Source organism: Chinchilla lanigera, unplaced genomic scaffold (assembly GCF_000276665.1).
Source record: "Chinchilla lanigera isolate Chin_1 unplaced genomic scaffold, ChiLan1.0 scaffold00098, whole genome shotgun sequence".
Classification (NCBI taxonomy): Eukaryota; Metazoa; Chordata; class Mammalia; order Rodentia; family Chinchillidae; genus Chinchilla; species Chinchilla lanigera.
This window is the reverse complement of record NW_004955499.1, coordinates 5,787,156-5,805,300: the sequence shown is the minus strand read 5'-3', so window position 1 is coordinate 5,805,300 and position 18,145 is coordinate 5,787,156. Positions and strand designations below refer to the sequence as shown.

Here is an 18,145-nt window from a genome sequence, read left to right as displayed (position 1 = left end):
AACTCTCTGTACTGGTTCTTTTTCGTGACAAATAATCTACATCAGTGACTTCTCCTGCAGGTGGGGTAGGATGAGCTTTAGTCTTTCTCCTCGACTTCCTTCTTTACACTTTCCTGGGGATGGCCTTTATTCTGCAGAAGGAAACAATAATCCAGTTCATGATATGTGGTCTATGTCTTGAACATTGCTCAGTATAGAGTATTTGTTTTCTATAGAAACATCTACCAAAAGAAATTGATGTGTTCACATTTCCTTAGAAAGTTACAGGCTGTAACTCTAACACTTCCTCCTCAATGCATGACCACGAACAAAGATACAAAAGACACAGAGGACGACTTAATTTGCAAAGGTATGCATTGTTTGGCCTGGAGTGTGTACTTTTCTCTTTCTAAAATTTCCTCCTTCTCTTTCCCTCCTCCTCCTTTTTTCTCTCTTCTTTTCTTCCTCTTCTTCTTCTTTTCCCTCTTTATTCTTTTTGCACTCATTTCCTTTATCACCTAATCCTCCTGCACTACCTTCTTCTTACAGTGAGCAATCATTCTTCAACTATAGCCATCCCAGGGTCCTCCCATTCACGTTTAACCTGAATCACACACATGCAACTATGTAACAGCTGCCTGTCTTCTGCAGGTATCCGAGTTTCCACCTCTGACTTCAATGATTCTGTGTGTCTTATGAGACACAGCCAAAAGCAAGAGGAGAATACAGACATAATTACTGGGGGATGTGAGCATAACACAGATATTACTGTAAGTACAACATGCATCTGAATTGATTCAGATTGGAAAGTGTAGCGGCAATGTGCTGGGAAGGTTGTGGAGAGCATGTTTTCCTTGCCAAATCATCCTCTCAAATGTAATCAAGACATCACCCAAAATGTAAGGGCTGAACACACAGCAGGACTACATGATCCAAACATTGAAGGATCGTAAAGAAACTGGATAAAAACATAGGTGCTCCTTCAAATATTGCCTGCCAATGAAAATGTAACCCCAAGTAGCAGATGACATGCAGAAAATCAAACCATCATCTCAGGGGTGGAGAAACACAAGCGTCATTTTTGAAGCTCCTTGGAAGATTCTGATGTGTAGACACATTGGGAAACTACTGATCTAGATCTCTGCTAAATACGAAGGCTGGTGTACCACCGTTAATTAGCCATCTCACTTGAAATAGGGCACCACTGTTGTAATCCTGAACTTAGATCTTACAAAGCATCTATATCATCTTGGGTACATGTTATCATCTATGTTTTTTCTCTCTATATATTGACTGTAATAATTTTTAATGGCCATAAGACTGATGTGGGCTCTAATTCAGAGGAACTACCATCCAGTGGGAGTGTAATAAGATAGTGATGACTACAGTCATTATTATTATTTTTTATTGTTTAACCCTTTCCAATGATTATGTTGAGTTCATTCTTCAATTGGGATCACATTTCAATAACTGTCCGGAAAGCTGAATACATTAATCAAGTGTTCTTCCTCCAGATCAGTTTTCCATTCACTATTTTAATCTATATCTTGGTCAACTGGAATATATTTTCAAGTCATTTTTTTCATAAAACTTCCTTTTTTATTTTTTTTTTATTTTAAAAATAAAAGGAGGAAAACATTAACAGACAGACAACATTTTACAACATAGCAAAAGAACAGTACAGACAATACAGAGTTACAAACAAAGTGGTAGGGAATTAACAATGGTTGTTGTACTACATATTGATATCTTCAAAGTGGCTTCTCATGAAAACAGATACAGAAATGCAATACTGATCAACCAAAGACTCATTGACAGTTTCTTTCAGCATAGAAATAGAAGACAGAAAAACAACCATGTTAACTATCCTATATATACATACATACAAAATTTCTCCTTCTTTCCCTTCTCTTTTCCCATATCCCAGTTGCCCTTTACTCTTGAGTGGTTTCCTATCATTTCACAGTGTCTATCATACCTCCGAGTTTAAATTAACTCTTGCAAGTTTTACACTAGTGAAACAATGTGGTGCTTGCACATGTATGTTTGATTTATTTCACTTATGAGTATGGTCTCTAGTTGTGACCATTTGCCTATAAAAGCCTCGAGTTTATCTTTCTTTACAGCTGAGTAATATTCCATTATATAAAAGTACCACAATTTTCTTATCCAATCCTCGGTGGATGGACATTTGGGTTGCTTCCACATTTTAGCAATTACAAATTGTGCTGTTATGAACATAGGTGCACATATATCACTGTGATATGATGTTTTGAGATCTTCTGGGAAAATACCCAGCAGGGGGATAGCTGGGTTGAATGGACCTCTAGACCTAGTTTTTGGAGGAATCTCCAAACTGATTTCCACAGTGGTTTCACCAGTCTGCATTCCCACCAGCAGTGGAGAAGGGTTGCTATTTCTCCACAGCCTTGCCAGCATTTGTTATTGGTTGATTTCTTAATGCTAGCCATTCTTACTGCGGTAAGGTGGAATCTCAGTGTTGTTTTAATTTGCATTTCCCGAATGACTAATGATGTTGAACATTTTCTCATATATTTATTTGCTATTTGTATCTCCTTGTCTGAGAAGTGTGTATTCATCTCAGCTGCCCATTTTTGGATTGGGTCTTTGAATTTGGAGGGGCTGATATTTTTTAATTCTTTATATGTTCTAGATAGAAGCCCTTTGTCTGAGGGACAATCAGCTAAAATTTATTCCAAGTTTGTGGGTTTTCTTTTTACTCTGCTGGTGATTTCTTTAGATATGCAGAAACTTTTCAGTAGGATGAGATCCCATAAAACTTTCTTGAATGGTACATACTGTGGACCAGACCATGCCTGAGATATACCTTCTTCCTGCTTCACACTGGAAGGAAATCTCTCTTTGAATGAAGTATTTAGTCTTGAAGACTCACCTATCAACACTCTGTAGATGTTATTTGATCTTTTATTGTTTGCTATTACAAAGAAACTGCAGACCAGTTCAGCCATACTTCTTTTGTTTGCCAGGGTAGTTATAGACGTTACTTCACTTCCATTGAAATTATGGTGACACAGCAATAGCAACGTCTGGGTTCCATTCTATTTTTATGAACATTTCCTGAAACCCAAGTCAAGCCATTCAATTGGCAATTGTGTTGTTTTCTCACTTTAGAGAAGTTCCCTTTTGTTAAATCCTTGGCTATTATTTCTGCTCCATTTGCTTTCAAATCATCTTGGAGAACACTAATTATAAGTTGATTCTTCTCTTTGTCACTTTGTAATTTTAATCTCTTTTCATTTTAATCTATTTGTCCCATTTTCCTGCATTCTGGGAAAGTGTCCATGTTTTCAGATGCCAGCAAATTGATTATTTTTTAATGTCGGTCTCATTTTTTAATAATTCCAATGCAAATTTAAGGCTTGTCATGGAGATTTACATTTCATTCTTTTCTTTCTAAAGTGAAGTCCATGTGCATCTTATTCTATTCTCTTCTTAGACTCCAAGGTTTCCATTGTATTTACAAAGCCAAATGAATAAAACAAACCCACCTGACCTAATTTCAATCAATGTCAGTTCCTTAAACAGCTGATGATTTGGTATCAGGAAAATCTAAAACACTTTCTAAAATGACCCTCTCAGAACTTCTCCTACCTTTAAAATGCTTCTAGTTTTTGAAGTTAAGCAGTAGATAAATCTGGAGATGTCTGTCTTCCATGTACTTCTCTGGGAAGCAATCCCTTGCTGTGAACCATTTACACTTCTATAGATAACCCATACAAAATTAGAAAAAGGAATTGAAGAACTATATTTGTCTCTGCCTTGAAATAGGGTCCTATCTTGCAGCAGATTAAGCCATGCTGTGAGAATGAGAGAGGATGGAGAGTGAGTGAGACACAGGGTCTTCTCTCAGCACAGTTGGAATAAGATAGAGTGGCCCTATAGCTACCAAACCCACCTCAAAACCCTCTTCAGGGGATTCTGTCTCCTTTCATCCCCATAATCTACCACTATGTCATTTTTTCCTATTATAAATTCAGCTTTAGGGTGCAATGAAAACTTTCCACAAACTCATCCACATGAAGGGTTACACTCAGTGTATTGATCAAGCAGCCGTCATTGAATGGATACTTACTATGTATAAGGAAAGCAAAATTTCTGAGAAGCATTGAGCTCTTACTTGCTGTTATGGTTTGTGTCTGGATGTCCCCCTCAAAGCCTCATGCAGTCATGGGTGCAGGCTTCTAGAGTTTATGATTGATCCATGATCCAATGCTGACATTATGGGTGTGAGTGTTACATCCATACTGGGGTGGGTAGTTCACATATGATATAAGGGAGGGAAAGAGGCTTGCTCTCTCTGCCTGCTCTCTTCCCTTTTGCTCTTTTTGCTTTTGTTATGTTTCTGCTGCCATGAGCTGTTGCCCTCAGCCATGTGCCACTCTGCCTTGGAGCCAGCCAATTATGAGCTGAAACCTCTACAAACCGTAAGCTAAATAAACCTTTCTTTCCTTAATATTGGATGTCAGGTATTTTGTCTCAGCAATCACAGAAAAGTAACCAAGACACTGGCAAACACTTGTTCTTTCTTTTTTTTAATTTTAAAGAGAGAAAAACCAATAAAAACAATACAGAATTTCAAAACAAGATGATAGGAAACTGACAATGGTTATTACATCACATATTGTTATCTTCAAAGTAATTACCTGGATTACCAGACATAGGCGTGAGCAAACAATACAAGTTCTGAAGTAGGGAGTGATTCGGAATGTAGGGGACAATGACTCTTAGCATATCATTTTAAGATAGAATAATTCTAGCCTTAGTGCAAGCCTCAAAATGTGTCTTGAGAAACATCCCAGAGGGTTGTAAAGAGCTAACTTTGCAGTCCTGACTTAGCCATGGATTGCTTCTCCAAAGACAAAGAACACCAAGGCCCAGATAACCACCTATGACCCTGCCTGGGTTGTTTCATCCCTTCCCTGGCCCTAGATAAACATTGTAACCATAAAGGAAATGTATGGTTATCTAAAGGGGGACATGTAGATCAGAGTACAGAAAGCATATATCATTGTGGTTGGGCTCATGACTGGAGCCTGACCCGGTTACATAGCACAAGGAAAACAACATGTGGCCAGGGCTACATTCCTTTCTGTTACCATGGAAACCAAAAAATGTATATAACCTGGGAACAAAGAGAGGTCCAGGCCCACTTCCCTGACTTGCAAGTCGGGATGAGAGGGGACCGGTCTAAATTAAAACTTTGTCTGTTCTCTTTGGTCTCTTGTGGAATACAGCCTGAATTTTTGCTGTAACAGGAATAAGGCATGCATGTGGCAGAGTGGTGGTTCATGTTGCCACCTGGCTGAAGAATTTTTTTTAACATTCATTCATTCATTCACTTATTCATTGTGCTAGAGATTGAATCTAAGACTTCATGTATAGTTAACATATGTTCTATACCACTGAGCTTCTCCTCCAACCCCAAGAAGTTCATTTTGCAGAGCTCTCCAAAGTAGAATAATATAATGGACCACATGGAGTCTAAAGAGGACAAAAGTCACACAGCAAAAGAGGGGAATCAGCGGAGACAGGGACTGGTGGAGGCAAGCATTGCAGATCACAGCATTATCACTAGTTCAGGAAGAAAGACAGCTTCTACATGTTTTGTGATTGCCTCCCGTGCAACTGTCCTTGTGCTGTCCCATACACGTTTTTGTTCAATTGTCTTAACATTTTAATACAGCTATAGGGAGACCGTAAGTGTGGGGAGCCAGGTTTAGAAGTCACTTTTAACTCTGACCATCTCACCTTTGTACCTGAGAAGTTGTCTTTCTGTGACCTGTGAGGTCTGAGAAGGTGCTTATGTAGACCTTTATTTCTCTATCCATAGCCATGGATAAGATCATTGCCAATGCCATGAGGTTGAAAAGATGGATGGAAAAAATTCATGCATGGTGGCCACTGATCATCGTTCCAAGAAATCAAAACAGCATGTGAATGTCTGTTTTTTTTTGTTTGTTTGTTTTCTTGTTTTTTTGTTTTTCTCTGGTACTGGGGTGAATGTCTGTTGAGTGAAGTTATTTCTACTGCATACATCAGGGGACTTCAGCTCAGTGAAGTTGGAAGCATCCAAGTTTGTAATTCAAGTACTTAGAGGAGCCAGTAAGCATTCTGGATCCAGAGTCAGGTGACTGGACATGCTAAGAAAAAAAGAATTGGCAGAGAGACAAAATAGCTGGGGAAAATACCGGAAGCCACCAGAAGTCATCTCCCTAGAATTCCTTCCAATATGTCCAATCTTCTCTCTGCTTTCCTGTTCTCCCACACTTGGCTCACATGTTCCCAGGAAAGCCTGACCTTTGATTTGGTCATTGGAGAGGAAATAGGAACACGGAGACAGTGTCGACTAAATGGAGGCCACATTCCACAGCCTGGAACTGACCTCACAAGGTGGTTTAAATTTGGAAACCATAAGGTTCCCCGTGAACAACAAGCCAGAGCACCTGTTTCTCACCTCTCACAACAAATGTGGTTCAATGTTGCTTTCTTTAAGAAAATTAACATGCCTACACTTGTCACATTTTAAGGTGCCATATGGGGCAGCAGATGTTAATGAGGACATCACAATTCATGCCGGTCACTAGATGGGTGTGAGCAAAATCACCTTATGATAAAAGGTAAAAAAGAAAAAGTTGACAGTGAAAATTGCCACTTTCTTTACATGTTCCTCTACCATGAGTAGGTGTTTGGGAAGTTCAGACTCATACTCTATTTTGTGTTCAGTTTGCTCGTGGTTTTGAAACAAATTAAGCAGTCAATGGAAATGTACAACACTCAAGCACCCTAGTATACAGGCTCAACTCAGATAAGGAAGAAGCCACCGTTGTTCTAATATGAACATGTATTTATGCTGTACACTTTTCCTTTGTTCCTCTAGACAGTTCATCATTTGCCGGAAGATGTTCTTTTCAAGGAAAGTTTTAGGAACTAAGAGGGTGAGACACAAATAAATGTTCATCGATATTGGCACATCATGAAATTGAGGATTTAGTGCTATTAGGGTGGGGAGTTTTGGATTACTATCACAAGAAACTATATCTTCTCCTATTTTAAGAGAACTGTGTCTCCAGGGTTCTCTGTGGAAGAAAATGTCAAGCCAAGAACTACATCTGGGTGTTTTGCCAATGCGGCTCTGATTGCAGCATAGCTTGTGGTGTGGGGTGTGAATTACCTTGCTCATGACCATGCCATGGTGGGAGATATAAGGAGATTAAAAAAAAACCAAAAACTTCTGATTATACTAGACCCTTCAGGACTAGACATTTTGCTCTGCACTCTGTCAATATCCTCTGGTAAATCTTCATTTTACCCATGAGGTACATATCAGCACATCTATTTTCTATAGGAGGAAGCTGAGCCTAAGAGAATGTGTTGGTCAGCTTTTCATCACTATGACAAAATACCCAAAGGAAATAAATTAAAAGGAAGAAAGGATTATCTTGGCTTACTGTTCCAGAGGTTTCAGTCCATGGTCACCTGTTGCTTTGAGTCAGTGATGACACAGTACATCACAGCAGACTTTCATGACAGAAGAGGCTGCTTGTCTTATGTTGGCCAGGAAACAAAGAGAAAGATAAAGGAAGGGATTGGGGCCCAGTAGCCCCTTCTAGGCCATACCCCCAGTGACTCAGCTTCCTCCCACTGGGCCTTACCTCTGAAAGTTTTCAGTACCTCACAATAGCACCACAGGCTGGGAATCAAGCCTTCAACACAGAGCTTCTGGGGGAGAGTCAAGATCTGAACTATAGCAGAGAGTAAGTCAACTGAGAAGGTTATAACCAAGCGGTGGAGTCAGGACTAAAACTAGGGCTGTCTCCAGTGTGGAGAGTGATCCATGTCTTTGAACACATAGCTGGCCTCAGTAGGCAGGAAAGAAAAGGCAGAAGAGACCTGCAGGGTTATCTTGATGGACTGTGTTAGGGGTGTACTTTTCTGTAGGGTAGCATAAACTACTGGGCTACTAGGAGTCAGAATAAGTGATCATCATAAAGTGGAGAGGCTTGTTGGAGAGGACCTTCTTTTAACTTTTTGGTTGGTATTAGTAAACAGCACAGGCCAAGTAGTAATAAACAGTTTCACTTAGTTTATCATTCCAGAAGTCAGAGATCATGGCACCATCATCTGCTTGGCATCTGGTGAGGGCCTTCCTCCTGCTCATAACATCGCAGAGGATGTCTTATAGGAAGGCAGAGCAAGAATGCTAACTTGGCCCCTCATCCTCTCCTTTTAAATCCAGTAATGGCACCATGATATCTCCATCCGCATCTGACCTGAGCTATCTTCCACAGGTCCCATGTCTTAATAACACTGTAATACTAAAACAGAGGTTCAACCTGAGTTCTAGAGAGGAAACACCTTCAAATCACAGCAAGTGTTTCTACTTCTCCTCTACATGAGCATGGCCATAGATTTCAAGTCAAAGTGGTGACATTGTATGTAGTGCCATTTTGACTGTGGGCATAAATAAGCAAAATACTGGTGAATCTGTTTGCTTATTTGTGATGAATTCCTTCTACTGTATGTGATCCTTCAGAGGAAATGGCATGGGGAACAATGGCTTTTGTAACTGTACATATTATCTGAAAAGGGGAATTGTTGGAGACCACTACAGAGTGGCTCTGAGCAGGATTTACTATTAACCAATTGGCTTTGCATGATTACTTTTGAGTTGTTTGAAGCTTAGGCACCTTGTCTGGGGATTGGCAGTGAACTCATAGTAAGCAAACCTCTGTGAGTCACTGGTCACCCTAAGGCCTTTATGGGTGTGTGAAGCTGTGATGCCTCAAAGGACAAGATAAGGCCACAGCTGAGGACATCTGGCTCCAACCCCCGTTTAACTATAAGGAGACTGCAGCTGTAGGCTCCACACTCCTATGATAAATACCAACCTAAAAATAAGATAGTTTTCCTGATTGTCTTAATTTACTACTTGGGAAAATTCTACCAAGGTTCTGCTCAGATTCCTGCATTTTCTTGAGTATCCTCCTCCTTTGTTTGTAAACCAAATAAATACAGGCTGCTCAGAGGAGTCTGGGTCTAAAACCAGAGCATACCATATGCTGTGAGAGAGTTAGACTCTCCTGGAGCCCTGAAATCATTTCAATTGTCTCATTTATTCAAGTCTTCACCGTCCACTCACTTGGGAGATTGCGGGCTTGATCAGCCTGCAATAACTAAGGGTTATTTAACCCAGTAGGGAATCGCTTGGTTAAGATGTCATTTGTGAGCATTTATTCAACTCCAAGTTCAAGGAGTACACACGGAAAGGCATTATCAGGGAGACTATCAGTGACCGGACGCCCTAACTGCTAGCCATAAACTAACGCTTTTCAAGGTAACTGCCTCTTTTCTGCCTTGTAACACGCAAATCTTCCCCATTTGCAGTATCACAGAGCTTGTCTGGCATCAAAGTACCCAGGTGTTTTCCTTCAAAGGAGAATTTTGGCTGAGTGATAAAAAGAACAGAGGTGGCCATGCATTTCTGGAGCACAAAATCCATGCTCCACAGCTCAAGATTTTTCTTGTTTTCTTTCTTGAGTATTATAATTAAAACTGTGTGCATTATTCAGCTTTCCAAACAGCTAAAAGCAACACTCAAAGTACACAGTTGGCATAGATTTCTCTAAGAAATACCTGTGTGTGTGTGTGTGTGTGTGTGTGTGCTTATCGGTGTTTAATGCATTATCTCCTTTTCACTGTCTTTCAAGAAAGCATATTCAATGAATATGCCCATATATTTGTCAAAAAAATATGTACGGTCAACATGATGAGAGATAAATCACTGGTTTTGGCTGCACAATTGGAGAACTGAACCCTCTTCATTCTTTACCTCAGTAATCCTTCTACAGTGCAGTTGTTTTAATGATGAACTGTGTGTGTGGTGTGCATTTTCTAATATATTTATAAGCATTTTGCCTCAGCTGTAGAGCTCTTAGTTAAACGTGTAACCTAAGGTTAGGGTGGTAAATTCGAGAGCCACTGGACATGGAAAAAAAAAGAACAAGATGCATCTGGGTAAGAGACGCTGCACAAAATAGGAAATGACCCGAACAGCTCCCCTTATCATCGCCCAGACGTTCTGCAGACAGACACTTCATGGGTTGCCGCCAGGGAAGAGATAAGTGTGCCAGTCCCTGCAAGAGGAGGTCATATAAAGAAATTGCTCGCAGACATAGCGGAACGGAATACAAAACGAAATATCTCTATCAGCAAAGGCCCTTGAAAATCCAGTGTACAAGAAGGGCTTTTTATGTCCTTCTGAGCGTCCCACTTGCATTATTCGGGATGGCCATGAGCTGGACCCTAGTTGTCTAAAAAGAGCAGTAAGAACTAGGGGGAAAAAAATGCCTGGCGGATTTCCAGTTAAAGGCGATTTTGTTATTCTAGGAAACCACTCTTTAATTCTGATTATGCAGGCAATTCATTTTCAAGAGAAAGAGATTTAAATTTGTGGCACAACTTCTTTGGCTGACTGAGAGCTATCGCAGATCAAGGTCAAACAACCTGAGAAACATTATAAAACATTGATGGAAGGGGTGAAGAGCCACAAGGATTGAACGGGGACACATTTCACAGCAAAAGCTATTTGTCTGTGAGAAGAGGGATTGCACAAGGTTTCAGGAAGCTGGAATCTCATCCTCTTAGCTATGTTGTGGGCTAGACATTTGACCTTGGCTAGCTGGCTTAACCTTCCTGAGGCCGAGCTTTTCTTGTGTTTCAAAATCAAAAGGCAGGTGAATGGAGACATAGAGATGACAGAGGTAAATACCCTAGGATAGAGATCATTCAGGGATGGGTGTAATAAAACTGAGATCCCCTACTCAGTTTTCTACTTACCAAGGTATAGCAGAGAATGCTAGAGACTTTAATAGTAGTGACTTCTTAGAATAATATTACATCACATTTGATTAATAACTAAGATGTATAGGAAACATTAAAATGTACCAAGGAATATTTGGGGACTATTGTACTCAAAGTAATGTGTGATACTGATTAGTCCTTGGCTCAGGGATATTCAAAGTGAAATGCATCTTGTCTGTCATCTGTTTTTAAATAAAGTATTACTGAGACACAGCCATGTCCACTCACATAACATCTGTATCCTCTTCCATGCTACACAGCCACAATGGCAGAGACCATCTGGCCTCCAAACCAAAAGTATTTACTGCCTAGCCCTTTGTAGTAAGGAGTTTTGCCAATCCTCTGCTTTTTTTTTGGAATCCTCTGCTTTTGATCTAGGAGAGTTTGTAGGCCTCCTGGGAGGGACCAAAATGGAAAAGTGTGACACAGGTAGGAGGTCACACCTGGTTACTTTTGATAGTGGCCTATGGCCATGGTTTGAGTGTGTCCCTCTAAAGGTCCATGTGCTGAAAAGTTGCACCTCACTGTGGCATCATAGAGAGGTTAGAAAGGCAGAACCTCCTGGCAGACAGCTAGGTCAGAGGACTTTAATACAAGGCAGTTAGGTCATGGGGGTATTGGCTTGAGAAGGATTAGTGCTGGTCATCCAGCGTGAGTCAGTTCACTGAAGACAGAATTGTAAAAGAGCACATCTGATCCCTCCTGTTTCTTGTCTTATTGCAAGACCTTTGCAGCATTCGCTGGCTGCATTAGGATGCCACTTTCCTTGAGATTGGAGTCATGCCCTCAGACCTCCAGTGCTGTGAGCTATGTAAACCTATTTTCTTTATAAAGCAGCTAGCTTGAGGCATCTTGTGACAGCCAGGGAGAAATGAACTAAGACTTTCCTCTGTGGTCTTGAACTCACAGCTGGAGCCCCTGTCCAGAGATGTGACTGGACAGACCGTGAGTGCATTTACTGACCCTGAAGACCACTTCCTTCAGTTCTGGCAGGGAGGCTGTGTTTGATTCCTTCCTTCTCCCTAGGATCTCTCCCTCATAGGACTCTTAGCTCTGAGAAGCAGTCAGCAGTGCTTTTAAAACCTTCCTCACTTCTTGAAAGACAGGGCTCTGTGTCCAGACTCAGGGAGCATCTGCCATGATGATAGGAAATTTAACCTCTTGGTGTCACCTTGCTTGTGGGCCAAGGGCCCAGCAGCAAAGTCTGGCTTCTCTGAGTGCTTGTTAGGTTTCTGTTGCCAGGAGGTGAATTTTCTGATTTGGAAGTTTGGTCACTACTTTTTCATTTTTGCTTACGTGCCTCTTCTTGATTTTTCACATTAGGAGCAACGAAGACACCTGAAAATGTGAGCTTGCCATGTCACTTTTAGTGAGCTGCAAGTAGCACACATGATATTCCTACCAAAAATGTCCGGGAGTGGACTTGGGTAAGTCAGTTTAGCCAAAGCTGGGGTCTCAGGGTTGATGGTAATATTTACAGGGTTTTTTGTGTGATAATTATGTGGAAATGTAATTGGCTTATATTGGACCCCAGATATGTTGTGGGGTGCATTACCAGAAAGAGATATCCAATGTTGAATCATGCCTTCATTATAGATCCCTTGGACATTGGCATTCTGATATCTCCAAAGTGGAAATTACACATCACAGGGATAACATTTCTTAATAAATGTGGAAGCCTTGGAAGCTTTGTGAACAAGAAGAGCCGTCAACAAATAAATGAATCAGATAAAAAAATCGATGGCTAAGTAGCTAGAAACAGAGCGCTGGTTCATTATATGAGCAAATGCTACTCAAGTCAAATTAAAAAAAAAAAACACGTAAATTTTCTGAAAGGCAAAGCTAAACCTTTCCATTAATTATATTCAAAATATAGGAACAATGTGGAAAAAACAAGGACACTGATGATTGCTGAAAGTATTAAAATAGCGGCTTTTATATCACAATCAAGAGTCATCTTTTACTTATGAAACAGTGTCACCTATTTAAATCTTGAGCTATTTTCATATGTGCGTCGTCTGTGTGTACGCTATATTTAAGACAAACATGGGCTGAAGAAACGGCATCTACTCCAGTAGATTAATTTGGTGGATCCCTTGAAAAGTAGCCTCACCTTCCTGTGAATTAAGAAATACTTACTCTTATTCTGCAGATGTCAAATGAGAAAAGAAATGATAGTTCTCTTGGTTTCCAGAGAAATATCTCTTTGTCACGTTAAAATTTGAGCTGTGCAAGTTAAGACACTATATAAGTGATGTTCCCCTTCATTCCAGGAAAATAGGCATTGTTAGTAGGTACAATGCTATTCTTGCCCAATTTTCAGATTTCTGCATAATCTTTAAGCTAAAAATAGCCAAATACAACTTAGTTAACAACAACAAATAGAAAACAGGGCACATTGTTCAACTGAATTAAAAAAAAAAAACCTGCTAAAATTGTCAGATATACCACAAATCTTTGCTCTTACAGAAGGATGCTACCATTTTCCAGTTCATTTATTTTACACAGTCACCCCAAGTACAATATTTAGATAAGTACGAGTTTTGAGTAGACAGTTTTCCCTCTGACTATTACATTCTGTCAGATGGGTTAAAATGATTTCTCCAACTTAATAGGTTTATATTGCTTCAAATGAAAGAACTGCCCTTTTTTTAGAAAAAGTGAATTCACACACATGAAGAAATTTATAACACTAACATGCTTATAAATTCAGATATGTATTCGGGGGTGCACACCTTAGCAAAGCCAGGCCTTTTTCGGTGGAAAGGAGTTGAAAGGTTAGAAGGCGGGTAGTACAGTTGGAAAATGTTAGGGTTAGAGCTGCATATTAAAATGCTCCACGTGGGTGGGTAGCTCAGTGGTGGAGCATGTGCTTGGCATGTTGAGTGGCTTTGGTTTGATCTCCAGCTCTGTTACAGAAAAAGGACATCATCCCATTGTCATGATATCAGCTAAGGAAAGATTCATTCCCACAAGGTTGTGTCGTAAGAATAGGGTGCATCCCAGTGGTCAGAACGGGGAAGATGGCCTTGGAACCATTCTTTAAGAGAGAAATGGATGGTGAAGTGGCCCAGAAAATAGTCTGAAATTATGCTAAAAATTAAATCTCTTTTAATGCTGAACACTTCTATTGTACTTGGTGAAATGAGTAAGCCTTTAGAATATGAATTATTTCCATCACTCTAATTTGCCAGTGTTTGCCATGGGCAAACCTGATGATGGGAGAGAGTGGAAAGAGAGGGGTGTGTGATTTGGGGGTACTGTGTATGCTGGAGCCAGGGCCTGCTCAGCTAAGGTGGCCCAGGTAAAAACAGAAACGTCACCTTCAGGCACCAGGCCCTCGGACCAGAGACACTGGCCAAGTGATGAGGAGAGGAAAGAGACCCAGTATGGTAAAAGGGCGAAGAAATATACGCTTGATTGTGCCTGTGGCTTGCTATGTTCTTTTTCCTGTCTTGCCAGGTCCTTCGTGCAGTCCATGTCCTTCTCCAGGCTTTTTGTGAGATCACAAAGACAGGGATATAGAGGGATGCGTGTAGCTGTCTCCAAGTCACCTGATGTGCTGCGCACAGGTAACGCATGCCTTGGAGTTCCAAGCTGGGAACATCTGTGTGCACTGGATGGTAGTTGTGCATGTGGAACTACAGACACCCATCCTTGCAGATGTGATTTTGGCAAAAGCAAAACTCAGGCACAAAACACCATTTCACAAATCTCTCTTTCAAAACCCAAGTGCAAAATACATTTCCCCAAACACAGTATACTAAATAATGCATGTCCGGGAAGAGCCATGAACTAGGTACATTCACCATGTGAATGCTCCCAAAGCCTTCCTTTAACCTGAAACTTTCAACTCGGTGTTACTTATAAGAAGAGAGGGAAACAGAAAACCTTTCTGTTCATATTGCTTAAAATTCCTTAATAGGTTTGGGTATTGTATAGATGGAAAAGAAATGCTTTCAGGGCACAAATGAAATATTAATGACTTTTAGATGTACAGGATAAAAGCAGAAAAGTGGATTTTGCATTTTCTCCCTCACTCGAATATATTTATAGTCCGAGGCTGCTTTTCCAAAAGTAGGCATGGTATTTATTTAAAAATAAATTGTACCACCTACTTTCTGCAGTGGACTTGAACGTATGACTTTTTCTATTTTGAAGAAACACAGACTGAAAATGACACAACAGAAGACCGAAATGGATGCTCACTCTGGTGTGGGCTTAGGTCACTAGGAGGTGGTGAAAATGACATAAATTTAATAATTTAAGATTGGGAAATAGGTATCCATTTCCAGCAGAGAGATGGCATTGCAGATGAGACAAAAAGGCAAGGGGATAAAGGGGCTTGCAGAGACACTATTGACTGCTGGCTTCTGTGTACAAATTAAAGAGAAGCAGAATGCATTTTAATGACTGCAACAGTGCACGCACAGGCAGACAGAAAGCTTATTATTTGTGGCTTGCACACTCTGCCATGGAGATGCAATTTCATGGGAGTGAAATCTATAATTTGGAATTGGTTTCACAATTACTGTGACTAGCACACAGCGCTGGTTCTTAAACAATGTGTCTCATGGCAAGTGTTAATGTGGAATTTAAGAGCAGGACTCTGTGGTCACGTTGATGAATGTGTATTCATATTGACATGTGAGAGGAACAGTATAAGTCAGGCAAAGTTAGAGTCCTTTGCCCTGTTCTCCCTGAGTAGCCCGGGCTGGCAGAAACATAAAAATAGGGGAAGAAAGGATATTTCCGCATTTAAGCTTCTCTCTCTCTCACCATCCTGCCCACACCAGTGTCAAAAGACTCTGATGTTCCCTCAATCCATAGAGAGTTTTAAATTTTCCCTAATGGCTGCTCTTCCAGACTCTGCATGCATCCTTTGTTCATTACCTCATCACTATTCATTTCTAAATTTCACTCTCCAAGAACATACGAATGAGTCCTAAGCATTTTTATGCAGGACTTCAACAACTCGATCTTGTGCTTGGCCTTAGCCAAGTGTTCTGAACCTTGGCTATGCATTAGAATTACCAGGGAAGCTCTCCAAAATGCCAGTGCAAGCCTGGTGTGGTAGTGTTCTCTGGTAATCCCAGGACTCTGGGAAGATAAGACAGGATAATTGTGAGTTCCAGCCCCACTGGGGTGGTTTAGCAATTTGAAAGACCTTATTTGGAAGAAAAGAAAGAAAGAAGGAAAGACAGAAGGAAAGAGGAAAGAAATAAAGAAATAGAAAGACAGAAAGAAAGAGAAAGAAATAGTTTATGTCTTTGTTTTTGTTATTTTGTTTTTGTTTTCTCTTTAAAACAAAAAATAAAGTTTCTTTTAAAAAGAAACTTCTGTAAGCAATCTTCAAAAAGAAAGAAAGAAAGAAAAGGAAGGAAGGAAGGCAAGAAGGAAGGAAGGAAGGGAGGGAGGGAGGGAGGAAGTAAGAACAGTTATAGGATGTAGCTCAGTGCAAAGACCCTGGCTTTAATCTCAAGACCTGAAAAAAAGTCCAGTGTCTATCCAGACCAATCTGACTTTGCAACCATGATTTCTTCAGCTTTCCCCTGCAGTGATAATAGTGTACAACCACAAGACCCCAAACCCTAAGACATGGACACTGGTTTTATCTATTACCTCTTTAGGGAGTATTTCTACTCTGATGCGTGTCAAGAGGAGTAGCATTTACAACCCAATAAATTCACAGTACATGTATATTACGTTACCGTCTCAGAGGCAGAAATGAGTGTACCAAATATTTGAGAAAGCCATGCTTTAACGTCTCCCCCAGTGCATACAATCAAGTGAAAAGTGAAAAAGCCTGTTCAGATTTACTTAATCTAAGACCCTCACATTAATTTGTAGTCATTTATTTTGTGTGCTTGTAGTATGTAAAATATTCATTTTACCTAACTGTTAAGGCAAGAGATCGTTACCAATTTGTTTTTCTTCCCCCTGCCCCACAGGACATCCGTTTTAGCATCTCATGAACACAACACTCTTTTCCATTGAGAAAAGGCTCTTTTATCACTGTGCAATTTGTCTTCAATGGTGGAACGTGGACTCTGGTGCAGACTTGTAGGCAAGAAATCACAGGACCTGGAACCTTCTCAGACAGTCCTCATTTCCCACGAGGAAAGACACCTCATCCCAACTTCGGGGAGATCTGTTAACAACCGAGGTACAAACTTTTGGTCCAACAAGAGAGGCTATTCCCTCATTTTATAGTGGAGATACATTTTACATATTTCTTTCCATGACAACACTTATATATGGAACATCAGAGCTGGAAAAACCCTTAAGAGACTACCCAAAATAATATTCTCTTTCCTCCACTGTTTCTACTCATCTAATCCAAAAGAATTTCAACTGCATCATGTATGCAATGGGGACAATGGAAACATACTGTTCTTGCAAATATTTGGAAGAGCTGAATTAAAGAAAGATCAGAAAAAACTGGGAGATAGACATTGTGGAGGTGGGACGGGTTGAAGGGAAGGAGAAGTAAAAACAAACAAAATGTTCTATGTGTATGTACCTCATAAAGAATATATTCATTGTGTATGGCAAACTTATCCTAATAACAAGTTTTAAATATGCTATTCTTGCAACGTGTTTGTAAGGGAATAAAATGCACTTTCAAAGAACATGGCAAAATGGCAAGTCCACAAGCTGTACTCGAGATGTAAATGTAGGCAGTGTGAGCATTTTCAAGAGGGCAGCTTTTCTGAGGAGTCGGAAAGTTACAGAAAGGGGTGGAAGAAGAGGAAGTATACACAGAAGTACAAGCATGGGGTGGTTCCACACAGGAGCGGGCAGGAATGTGCAACTTCATAACTAGCAGGTGTCAAGTTTTCTATTGGCTTTGAGAAGACTTAGAGATACAGGAACTGGGAAGTAACCTTGTTCTATATACAGAGCAATGAGCAAGGAAGGAAGGTTGCATGTTGAATCTTAAAATTAATGAGAGAAAAGAAAGAAGGGAAAAATGTATATATATACATAAGATAACTAAGATAATTGTACTACTAATTTCTATTGCTTCATTGAAAGGAACAGTTAATGTTTAATGGTTTGACCAATCTTACATGCCTATATCTGGTTATCTGAGTGACCACTTTAAAGATAACAATACGTAATATGATAACCATTGTTAATTTCTTATCACCTTGGGAAATTCTGTAGTTTTTATGTTTTGGTGTTGTTTTGCTCTTATCTTTGCTTTTGTTCTTTTCTCTTTAAAATAAAAAATATTAATGAATGATCAGAAACAGAAAGT

The 18,145-nt window shown here is 40.0% G+C and overlaps 1 long non-coding RNA gene across 1 annotated transcript; it reads left to right on the top strand.

Annotated features, from left to right (window-relative positions):
* The first annotated feature begins 459 nt into the window (after positions 1–459).
* On the top strand, positions 460–17,883 carry LOC102018111. The gene is made up of 4 exons (XR_264221.2): positions 460–749; positions 12,205–12,308; positions 14,344–14,453; positions 16,833–17,883. It is a non-coding gene; the product is annotated as an uncharacterized LOC102018111 (long non-coding RNA).
* The last annotated feature ends 262 nt before the right edge of the window (positions 17,884–18,145 follow it).